The sequence below is a fragment of the Meleagris gallopavo genome, chromosome 1, assembly GCF_000146605.3.
Source record: "Meleagris gallopavo isolate NT-WF06-2002-E0010 breed Aviagen turkey brand Nicholas breeding stock chromosome 1, Turkey_5.1, whole genome shotgun sequence".
Lineage (NCBI taxonomy): Eukaryota > Metazoa > Chordata > Aves > Galliformes > Phasianidae > Meleagris > Meleagris gallopavo.
The window spans coordinates 61,085,122-61,097,963 of NC_015011.2; the positions used below are offsets into that span (position 1 = coordinate 61,085,122).

A 12,842-nucleotide genomic window follows, 5' to 3' on the forward strand; every position below is an offset into this window, starting at 1 on the left:
GAGGCCATTAGTGATCCAGTCTTCTAAGCAGCAGTAAAAATGAAGGAAGACAGAGCTTCTGTCCCCAGCACAAGTAGCCCTGCGCTGGGAGTGCAGCCAGGAGTATGCATGGTTCCTTCCTGCTCTCCTTCTATCTGTGGTATTTACAGGCAAGTGCTGGAGAAAACCACAAAGTTATATCTTTTAGTAGAGACATAGTATCTATCATTATTTCATAGGTTTCGTAAGTAGATTTCAGATATCAGGTGAAGAAATGCAGTGCTGATAGCTGTTCCCAAAGCTCTTTGCTGTAAAAGAGATGCATACCAGCAGAGTTCAAGAGAAAGCACAGGAGCTCTGTACTCAGCTGATGGGCCTATGATGCAGGCTGGCAATATCTGGGCAAGAAAGAAATTCATAATTGTGTAGGATCCAGCCAATATTCAGCATCCCTCTGTGTACAGGGTAGCACCTGTAGGGCCTTGGTTCTTTCATCATTTGAAAGTGAACCACTATCTTACTAGTAGTAAAATAAGTTGTGATCCTTTCTTTTAGCTTTTGTCCACATGATATGAGGGTTTTCTTTTTATCTGCCTATTTTGACTAATGTTGACTAATGTTGTTAGTGCACACACATTGTCCTGAACTCAGAGCTTGCTTGACTTTTTGTGCCCAAATACAATAAAAAGGATTTTTACTTGTGACTCAGTCTCAAAAATGTTTTTTTTTTTTTAATTTATTTCTTGTCTGAGATTGCTGCCTTTAAAACACATACAGTGTCTTCCTATTGTATATACCAACTCATTCACCCAAGAATCTGCTGTTTTGTGAGGAAAAGTAGGGGCTGTCTTTATAGTCAGCAGTTTCAACACAAGATGGTGGAGGTGCTGAGGAAGGTGCTTGCACAAGCTAATATTAGATCAGTCAGTCTAATCTCCCAGGCCATGTTAGGTCTGTGCTCAGGCTTGCCCTCAAGACAATCCTGTCCTCCCATTGCCTCTAGAGAGATTAACCTCATGAACAATACTTATCCTTAGTAGAGCTATTGCAGACACTCTCATGGACCTCCACATACAACCAAAGCAGGGCACAACAGTGAAATCACATTTTGATCTTTGTGGTATCTTCTGACTATGAAGCAAAGAGGCAAAAGGCCTTTTTGGTAAGTTTCACAAAAGCTGAAGTCAGCTTAAAGCAATAGATCAGCTCAGTCCTCCTGCTTCATTCTCTTCTCTGCAGACTCCACCCATGATTTATATGTAGGTCTGCTCTTCTCACAGTGACTCCATCAGCGTCTGGGCAGCAAGCAGGCGAGCTGTCAGCCCTTATCATACCCTGAGGTGTGACTCAGCATGTCCTCTACTGGGGCACAGGTTGCCCAGAGAGGTGGTGGATGCCCCATCTCTGGAGACAGCCAAGGTTGTGCTGGCAGGGCTCTGAGCAACCTGATCTCCATGTGGGTGTTCCTGTTCACTGCAGGGGAGTTTGACCAGATACATCCCTTCCAACTGAAATGCTTCTGTGATTCTATGACTACATTTACCTTCTTGCCTCACCAATGCAGGTACCTGCACTGCTGCTCACTAAACTGATCTAGATTTAAAGCAGCATTGGTGTGGAGAGAATCTTAAAATGCATTGTGGAAAAATAGGTCCAGGTTACTATGAACCTGTCTTAGTCCAAACAAAAAGGAGAAATATATTGAAAAAAGGAAGGAAAGCTGCACACTCCCACACCAGTCTAAGTGTGGGTGGTGGGCCAGTCTGCCTCTACAGCCAGCTTAAAGTGTTTATAAAGCTGCAGTCTTTGTTTCTTCATCTGTGTCTTGCAGGACCACATCTCCTCCTGTTTATACACACCAAACTTCCTCCTTTATTCCCAGTTCTGCTCAGCACAGATTCATGCCCAGAGGTCAGAATAAGCTTGTTATGGATAGCCATAGCAGTTTGGAAAAGGCCAGAAGTCATATGAGGCTCTTAAAAGTCCTTAGTCAGGATGTACAGTAAAGTTTATCGTATGTTGACTGAGGATTAATTTTTTAGTGCATTATTCACTTTCATGACTGGAATTTTATCTTTTCTCTAAGTTTCAGGAATCCCTCTGGGTAGAGCTGCTGCCTTCTCATAACATTTTCAACATTAGAGCCTCAAATGCTTGATGAAAAATATCTTTTAATCTCATCTTTTCCCCAGCAAAGATCTCCAAGTTTGCTAAAATATTAACTATGGTTTTTAATATCCTAAAGGGACTGAGTTATCTAGAATTCTACTGCACTTATGACTGAAATTCAAAGCTCAACACATTGTAAACAGGCTGTCAGAGGAGACGAAGCATCCTGCCTATTCAGCCACATGCTGCTCTTGGAAAATTTTTATTTTGCTGTACAGTTTTAATTATCCCCTTTGCAGCAACAACAAGGAAGCGCAGACAGAGGAGCAATGAGAGCTAATGAATGAAAATCAAATTAAGGATTTGAATTTTCTGTGAAAATGGCCCGAGGAAAGGTTGGGATGACTTCACGGAATATTATGGGCTTCCATGATAAACACTGACAGAATTAGTAGAGATTATGTTTCAGTATTTGACTGACTTTATGTTCCTCATCTTATCTCTCTGGTTCAATAGGTATGGAATTTTGTAAGAAAGCAAAGAGTACTGAAGTGGAAATACTCTGAAATCTAGTATCAATTCAATGCCGAGACTGGGATTAATGCATAAAGCACTGCTGCAACACTGGAAATTCTTGCTAAGCACCAACTCCTAACTTATTTACTCTACTGGGAAAAAGGAGAAGAAAACTTAGCAGTATATTAGATAATACACATCAAAGAAAAAAAATGACATGGAGATACTGTGGAAATGCCTTACTTGAAAATAACGCTGTCCTCACAAATTTTCTGATTTTCTACTTCCAACCTTTAATCCTTTTTCAGATTTTAAAAAAAAAAAAAAGAAAGCATTCCAAGAGCAGCAGCCTTTAGGACAGTAGCCTTTTCTTCTCCAAAGGCCTTGCTAGCCCTGGGGCTTCCTAGTCTCCCTAGCTCTAGTGGTGTCTTACAACCAAAACAACTTGGGAACCCGAGTGTTCAGAACCACTCCGTTTTCAAGGTAAGGACTTATAAAACCTGACATAAACATTCATCTGTGTCATGCACAGATCTGGCTGCCTAAAGAGACAGTCCCAGCTGATAAAAGGCTATGAGGCAGAATAATATACATTTTCATCACTGCATGAGGATCCTGCAGCTTTTCCATGGTACTGGAAGATTCTTGCTGTATTTCTCAAAACGCGTCTTCCTGAAATGGACTCTTCAGTTTACAGTAGAAAGGAGAGAGAATAGGGCAAGCACTTCTCTCTTCAGCACAGCACAGAACCTAAGTTCAGCCTCCAGTTCCCAAATGCTTCTGAAGGAGCTGATTTTGCCATCTTAATAAAAAGCTGAACAGATTTGGCTGCAATTCAGTTATGTCAATACTTTTTATTCTTTCTTCTGTTGTCTTAGAATTCAGAGCATTTCTTTCTGTTCTACCTTGTTACTTATTGTAACTATTGTTGGTAAGTATGCAAAGTCAACTAAAATGGTACCTCTCTTAGAAGCTACCCTTATAAATGCCAAAAGGCAAGTCTACACTACCCAATCTCAGATACTCCCTAGAGCACTGAGGATGAGAGAAAAACAGCTCTGTTGGTGTTACATGGTATAGCAGTAACTCGGAAAGAGTGCAGTGAGAAGAAACCTGGAATTAACTTTACTCTTATCTGCTTTAAGATATGCTTCAGCTTGTTGACACAGTGCCAACATTACCATTGCCATGTGCATCAAGAGTTAACAGATATTTAAAAAAATATATACCTTTTTTAAAGTGATGGTATTCTGAAAAGCAATAAATAAGGATGTTCTTAAAATTCATGCATCAAATTTGTGTAGGTTTTTTTTTTCCAAATATAAATGTTTTTCCCATGACTAGAAAACCAATCAATCACAGACACAGTGAGAGATACTCAGGGATTATCTTTACCCACCAATTATAGAAAGTTCTACATATCGAATTAGGTCATAACTATGCATGCCTGTTATTTCTAAATTGTACTCTCACAGATAATCCAGAATCTCAGACATTATGCATGTATTTAGTTTCACACAAACTCCTTTGTGCAGATTCCAACTTCTTTCACAGCAGAGAAGAAATGGGAATTAGGTCTTGCTGCCTTTAAGGTCTTTCTACCCGTGCAACACGTTCTTTTCAGGGAACCCAATTTGGTAACAAATGGAACAAGAATACAACTTGCTCTCTATGAGCTACTTTGTGTAGGAAAAGTCTAGCAGTTTGGTAGCCACAAGTCTCTTGGGATTACTCACTTGTGTATAAAACAAGTAGTTCTTCACTTTTTTTTGTTTGTTTGTTTACAAAGTTGCCCAAGGAATGTGAGCAATGCTATGATCCCTTCCCAAAGGCCATATATATGGGAAAGGGGGGTAACTATATAAATAGTTAGAACTACGCTAATTGAAACGTATGTCCCTATTTACACTGAAGAACCTTTCCCTCACAGATGAGGCAGGTGAGCTATGCCTACATACCTACATCTATAGCCTGCCCAGACAAGTGTATACTCATTTGTGCATTACAGGTCAGACTCTCTGCAGCCATAAAGGAAATATCTCCTCAGCAACATCTTGGGGTTCCTAAACTGTAGTAGGAGATGCTAATGAAAATATAGAGAAAATTTGTTTTGGCCACTTATTCTAATCTCATTAATGTCTCTTCTGCCAAGCGTTAAGAGCATTTTAAAGTCACAGAAATGCAACTGATCCCAACAATTCTAAATATATAGTCCACTGTAGATTAAAATGAAATCACCACAAAATAGGGACTATCCATTTTATTTTCTTTAGAAATGGATCAATGAAACCACTGCGCTCCAGAAAAAAAAAAAAAAGAACACATTAAAAAAAAAACTTAATAGAACTTTTAGACCAGGTAGCCTCCCCCTTAACAAAGCTGCACGTTGCTTACAGTAATGCAGATTGGATCTGGAGTAATAGAAACACGAATCCAGTGCCACCCCAAAGCTGTGCTGATAGCAAGTACATTCACAAACAAAACCCTCCCCCCTACTTCATCAAAACACTTGCAGAGTTCCACTTCTACAGCTAGCTAAAAATATTTTTGTTAAAATAGAAAAAGATTTCTCTACAAAATTTTGGGGGAATAGTCATGACATTTCTTCTAAATCTCTCTGCAGACAGCTAAGTAAGGTGACATAACGGTTTACCTAAGACTTTCAGTTCCAAAATTTCACCAATTTTCACTTTCCTAAAAAAAAGTCCAACATTGCCACCATGTGGTCAGAAACGGGCATCGTTCATCGTGGAAGTCGCATGTGATATTGGAGGAAATGCACCCAGTCGATGAATAACCATGCTGTAAGTCAAAAACGAAACTGAATTCTGAGAACGGTGACTTTATGCAAGAAAACCAATTCTAAGTATGGGCCAGTCTACGAAAAATATTTTGCGATTAAGTCTTCAGCATTGTGACACTCTCCTCCCTGAAGGCACAATCCATTTCCACCCACTTCTTTCTAAGTATAACAAGTACTTGCTAACGAGCAAAATCTGTGTGTATGCAAAGTGCCCAAGACCATTCATTTCTTTAAATGTAACATTAGTTGAAAATTTGGAAGCCTTTTTCCTGGGATTCAGGAAGTAAAATTTCAGATTTTTTTTTTTAAAAAACACAACAAAATATCTTTCACATGGATTTCTTCATCGCTGCCTTTCTCACACTGAAGAGATATGCTTCATAAATAATGTTTAAGAAGTTGTCGTCGTTCTGAAAAACAAAATACAATTGTTACTACAAAGGAGACATTCTTGAGTACACAGATAAGGTTCTTTTTTCATTTCACAGACAAAATACTTTTCAACCTTACTCTGTCTTAAGAAGCACACAGCAGAAGGGCTATTTCCTGTACAAACATATATTCTACAGCTTGAACATAATATATATAACTGGATGGGAAGCACAACTCTGTAAGTAGTAATGAATAGACAGAAAGTAAACTTTCTAAACTCACATTGATTTGACTACACTGTTCTTGCATGATACTGCAGAGAACACAGCTAAGAGCAACTTGACCTAGCTAACCTGATCTAATGCCCCTGGTCATTGCAAGGGAGTTGGACTAGATGACCTTTAAGGGCGCCTACCAACTCTGAGGATTCCATGATTCTATGATGCAATCCTGTAATTTCTTCTCTTTGCCCCCATTTACCTAACAGATTCCTGAAGTTTCTTCCATTAGTTTATTGATTATTATAAGTGTCTCTGAAGGAACAGTGGAACACTTTGAGTTTTGCTCCTATATTAAATCCTACCTGGACAAACATTTCCATCTTGTTTATCACAGAATGCCTTGGGCTTGAAGTAACTTCAAGTTCATCCAGTTCCAACCCCCTGCCACGGGCAGGGCTGCCACCCATCCAACCTGGTCCTGAGGGCCTCTAGGGATGGGGCACCCACATCTTCTCTGGGCAGCGTGGGCCAGGGCCTCACTGCTCTCTGAGTAACAAATTACTTCCTAACATCTCACATAAAATTCCCCTCTTTCAGTTTAAAACTATCTCCCCTTTGTCCTATCACTATTAGACTGTTTCTTTATTTTAGACTTAATGCTCCTACCACGCACCGCTCCTTTTGCTCTGATGCATGTTTAACTTTCCTCTTTAGAAGACCGTTTTTTTCGAGAAGTGGCAAACTCACATTAAGAAAAAAATGTCTTAAGTAGCTTACGTAAACACATGAAGATAATTAAAATCAGGGCAGTCCTTGAGGAAAAACAGGAGCAGCTGAGATTGTAGTGTTATATAACTGAAAATGATAGCTAAGAAACTAGCAATCAGCACCACATTATTAAACAGTAAATAATTTCCAGGTAACACAGTTAATCCTAGCTGTCATCAAGAACAGCGGGACTGAAAATGCATTTTACAAATACAATTTCAGAGCACAGAATCTAGTTTACTTTCACCTTTTTACTTTTTACTTTCTCCTTTTCAATTTTGTACACAGTTTTCCTACTATCCAGATATTCCAAGTATGTAAAACAGAATATTACAGTATTTTTCTTTTTAAACCCAACATAAAGAGGAAAATGAGAAGAACATCTAATGTCAAGAAGACATTATTTTATTTCTAGGTCTATAATTTAAACTTCATTTTATGTGAGTCAATTCAGCATTCCAATAAAGACATATTGTATTGCCAAGCCTTATAGGCATAGTTTGGCCTACGAATTGGACACTTAAACCCCTGCCTCCATTCATTATGTACTATAGCCAGTTCTTTAATTCTACAGTCTCAAACTCCACTCTTCAGGTATTAATTTCAGAGCAAGTTACTGGAAAAAAAAAATAATCATAATCATTCATATAATCCCAGAGCAGTAAACAGTCATCTCCTATATGCTGTTAATGCTTTCTCAGATTTAAGCTTGAATAATTCTATCAAGAGGAATTTGAGCATTTCAAGTAGAGAATTACATAGAACAGATCGAACTAGCATGTTGTTAGGTTATCTAACACATATTTTAAAGTTGCTCACACTTCCCATCTGAGTTCTTCTTGCTGCTAGCATGCCTCTTTGAAGTACTTGCCTGCTAAGATAAACAACCTTTACTTCGCTAAAAATTCAGCAGGTATCTTTCCAGCTCTCAGGACAGCCTTTTGAAGCTTCCAGTCATCTTTATTCTTTTCCTTCAATTGTATCACCTCTCCCTAATCTCAAACTACATTGATTAATCACACTGCATTTAAGCTAGCAGTATGCAAGAAGAGGCTATTACCTCCGTGGTCTATGGAATAGCGCTCAATTAACACAGCCATAAAAAGCACAACTTCCAGCACATACTTAATTACCCCTGTAGCCTCTAGATAGATGAATACAACTCATTAGATGACCAGGTGCTTAAGTGACCAGGTGGTTATATCAAAATGGGAATAATGGTTTAAAATGAAGTAGAAGAACTCTTGGCACTTTACCTGGATCAGGTGTAGAAGTGTTTCCTGCAGCTGCATCTTTGTCACTGAGCTGCTGGTGATCACAGGTGGCTCTGGGGTTTGCAGTGGTAGGAGAAGGTTAGCAGAGCTGGCAGCAGGTTCTTGGTTTGATGCTGCTAACAGCCCACTTTCATTGGCTTTTGGTGCAGCGGGTGTGGGCTGAGTGAACACCATTGGGGACATCAATAAGGTAGGAGTCACAGTGGCAGGAATGCGCTGAGGTGAGATTACCTGTCCACATAAAAATTATCAATTAAGTAACCTATTTAATTAATTATATATGAATTGAGATGATTAAAGCTGCAGACTGATTAGCAACAGGTACAGAAATTGTGGGAGATTGGTGCAGTTACAGGAACCTCCAAGTTCAGGACTCCTACGGGATTCAATTCCAGATTAAAAGGACCTCCATCCAAACTGAGAATGCAGTCATGAGTTCAAATACAATACAGTCTACCTGTCAGGCAAGCAATCTGAGTACAAAAGCATGTTATCACAGAAATCAGACTACTATTGAATAGTGAGTATTTTCAGAGAACGCAGCTGTGAAGTTTTCCATAAGGTCAGTAAGCCCTGAAGTTTGATAACACTCTTTCTTACTTGCAAATACCAATAATAAAGCTCAGTCTTTGTATCTAATACTAGAAAATATTTGCCAATTATCACTTTCAAACTGCTGTTTATATGTATGTACACACACTTATATATATATACATGCATACACACACATCTATATTCTCTTTTTATGTTAGGAGAAGTGAAACAAAATGGAGATTAAATGATTTATTTAAAGACCTGCAGTGAACTAGTAGCACTGTCAGAAACAGAACTGACTCCCAACCAATACTCAGCTCATCAAAATGGCCCTCAAAGAGAAGGAAAATCCAGACACTGCTGAAGTTCCACAAGTTCTCTCTTTGTCATATCCATGCCAACATGCAAATACGGGTGTCAAAGAATTTTTACATTTCAAATTTGCGATACATCTCAGAACTGTAAAACCTGCATGATTAGTCAACAGTAGCAAATATAGTAAATGGCATAACAAAGTTTATTCACTAAGTTTGTAGATATTGAAGTTTTCTGCTGGTAATTCTAGTTAATAAATCCTTATCCGCTGTCTCCTCAGCATTCAAGCATCCAATCTTTTTTCCCAAAGAAAAGAATGCACAAAAAATTAGTTTGAGCCCGCCATGCTTAGAACTGGAGCATGATTTATTGCTACTCCATGAAGGTGAAAGGCTACAGCATCACTCCGCTCTGTGTCCTGAGTTACATTTCAATTTTGAAGAGAAATCAAGACTAAGAAAATAGATCTGAAGTTGATCTCCTAGGTGTGCAAGACAATGCACATGAACATTAAAGAGCATTCTTTCTTTCACTGGTTCTCTTAGCCCTAGCTACAAGTGCTCTACACAAGACATTTCTGAGCAATATTAGGCAACAGTACAAAGAGAATAGAATAATGAAGACTGAGATTTCATGCTCACTGGTGCTAAACTGAAGGAAGCAGAAAGACTAGGGGCCAGAACAGACCTATACACATTAGAAAGCATGCAATATGCTCAGGCAAAAATCTCCCAGCGTGCTTTCTAGGTAAACACTGTTCCTCTGTTTCTCAAATACAGAATATTACTTAAAAATTCAACTCTCTACCTGCTACCTTTTTTTCTCCCCTGTGAGATGACAAAGTAAATAATCAAGTCTGTCCTACAAGCTTCTGAATGAATTAACAGTATTTCTAGCTTATTGCAGGTTTGCTTCAGAAAGCAAGGTGGGACAGACGTTTGTGCACCTATGCTTAAAAACCAATGCTCATTTTAGAGGAAAACCATCAGAAGTCCACAGGGACCTACCGATGTAGTTTGAGACCTTCAGCATTTGCACACACATTCTCTTGCAGATATGCCTGTAGAAGATTGGCTGCCTCCAGACACTCGTGACAGCATCTCTGACCTACGCATCCATGCAGCTTGAATAACTCCTCTTTAGTTTATCCCAAGTAAAAATGGTGGGTTACCTGAAATCAGATGATTTTTCCTAGTGTGATTTAAAGAATACATATACAAACTGCTCTGCAGGGTAGGAGCCTCCAGCAAAGGAGTGGTGGGGAGCAGCTGGAGGTAAATTGTCTCAGTAAGACAGGGAAACCTAAAACTGATGATGTCAAAGATATAAATGATAAGTCCTTTGAAATCAAAAGACACTTCTCTTTAGAGTCCGAGACAAACAAACAAAACCTGACACAAATTATGTAACAAATAGTTACTACTGTCCAACATACATGTGTTTTGCTTTAACAGACATATCAAAAACTGTTTATTTTGCTCTGGATAGAAACGGCTTTTTGGTAGAGTTTTCCAATCTTATGGATGGTATATGGAATAAGCAATGCTGCCATCTACTGGCGACAGAGCTAATATCTACAGGTTACTGCAGTATTTCAAGTATTTGCCTCAGAAAATACACGTATCTTTTATTTTCAGCCCATACTAAGTGCTTTTGTGTGCAAACATTAAAATGTATTTTCTTTTGCTAAGAGATCATGCTCAAAGCTTCTGCCGTTTGAGAAACTTATATGTAAACCAGATGGTTGTCTTTTAAAACATAAAGGCAAATTTTCAGTTTAGATTCAATTCAGATCATCTCCAGCCACCTGACAACTGATGCCCATCAGCAAATGTTAGGGACTGGACTGGCATCACTAGTGTGACTCCTACAGTGCAAAGCTTTTGCCAAGAGCACTGGAAACACTCTGTACAGACATACAGCCTTCAAACCAATCTTTTAGCCTTGAGTAATTTTGTACAAGGCGTAACAGCCTTTCCAGAACATTACCCAACCTCTTCTTTCTCAGAGAGTCTAACAAGAGCTGCTCGTGCATCCAGCCTTCCCTGAATTAGCTCCAGCTTTTTCAGGTCAGCACTTGTATCTCTGAGTCACTAATAACAGAGTGGGAGTCTACTGTCAGTTGTGCAGCAATAAAGAAAGAACAATGAAAAAATGTGCAAGATAGTCACTGCAGCACGTACCATTCCTCCTCTGAAGCACAAACGCTCGCTAAGATATGTTTGATGTTCTGCATGGCTGCTAGCAGCTAGACATTACAGTTGGCAAATTCACATAACACCACGCACTAAGAAACACATGGCGCTCCTGTAATGGAGACTGGGACCTGGCCCTGCTTCCTCTTTCTGCATGTGCAAAATTCCACTTGCATCAAGCACTCCTGTGGAACATCAGCACCCAGGGGATGTCTGTAGGGGCACTATTTAGAGCTGAGAACACTTCATCTAGGAATGGCTCCAGAATTTTAAAAACAATTGCTGTTATAATACAGCCAATTATAATGCCAATCTTAACATTGTTTTGTCTCTCGGGTATCACCCAGAAAATTTTAATTGATGCATAACTAGAATCTGAGATTACATTTCATGACAAGTTCAACATATCTATTGCATTCTTCCTCGGCATGCTTATAATCTCATGCTGAAACTGCAGTTATGGTAAAATAGGTATCTTTGATGCAGGCATCATACCACTAGCTACTATGTACTGTATACACATTCAGAACATGTAACACAGTAGGTTTATGACATTTTTGATGGAAAATGCTCCAAGAAATCAAGTGAGTGGTATATAATATAAGTGGACTTCTGAGAAAAGATCAACTTGTGTCAAGGTTATTGTAAGCATTCTTAAAATCACAATTCTGATTAACATAAACACTTCAGCATGCATGAATCTATAATTGGCATAACTCATGCCTAATACTAAGCACATGTTTGAAAGCCCATTGCAGATTAATGCATTCTTATTGCATCCAAAGCACGTGTTACTCACTGTCTGCATAAGGAATACTTCTCAGAGTAGGGCTAGCATCAGACGAATGCTTCCGAGCATTATTCCTTAGCTTTACATATTTAGTTTTATTTTTTATTCTTTTTGTAACTGGTCTTTTCCTCTCCACGTGGGAGAGCGCAGTTCTTACACCATATGGAGATGCAGAAGCCAATTTAAAATTGGACTTGTAATGTGTCAATTGTGGAAAAGACGATTGCTTTAATTTTCTCAGCACTGCTGATTGATCAGGGATGTTCCTGTAATGTGATTTTTCCAAACAACAAAGACACTGTCCAGATACCCTATTCCTGTCAAGCGTTTTAGCATTCACTTTTTTCGTATGCTGGATTACAGTAAAAGATGCAATACAAAAGATAAGTAATTACAGAGAACAAACCTTTTGCCGTATTTGTCATCAGAATCTACTTTGATCAATTTTGCATGAGCATGTGCAGATATATTGATGCCAACTCAGTTTCACTCAAATGTCTGTCTGCAGGCATGGCAGTGCTTAAAAGCTTTTGTCTATGGTACGGATGTGATTATAAAAACATTAACGTTAGTTTTAGAAGTTGTTTTGAATTGCTATCTTCAAGAATCTCTTCATATGGCAAATTCATGGTAATCTACAGGAATAAAGACTTATTCCTTAATTCCTATCCCTTTTTTTCTTTTTTTTGGGGGGAGGGAGGGGAAGAGAGGAGGCGGAATCTGCCACATGTCAAAGAGGCCATTCCTTCCATATTGCAGAGCCTTAGGTGTCCCAAATAATTAGTCATACTTTCATCATTTTTAGCCTATTTACTAAGTTTGATTATTATTATTTTTATTCTATTTATAAAAAAATGTGTCAAAAACTGGATCTAATGCTGTTTTGATAGCAGCTGTAGCTGTGTCAACATAGCCACTCCTAGGCAACTTCAATCTTTTTGGACTGCTCACAACCATGCAAAGTGG

The 12,842-nt window shown here is 38.8% G+C and overlaps 1 long non-coding RNA gene across 1 annotated transcript; it reads right to left on the minus strand.

Annotated features, from left to right (window-relative positions):
• Positions 1-5,741: 5,741 nt before the first annotated feature.
• On the minus strand, positions 5,742-8,752 carry LOC109368155. The gene is made up of 2 exons (XR_004160915.1): positions 8,025-8,752; positions 5,742-5,817 (listed from the first exon to the last, which is right to left on the minus strand). It is a non-coding gene; the product is annotated as an uncharacterized LOC109368155 (long non-coding RNA).
• Between the last annotated feature and the right edge of the window lie 4,090 nt (positions 8,753-12,842).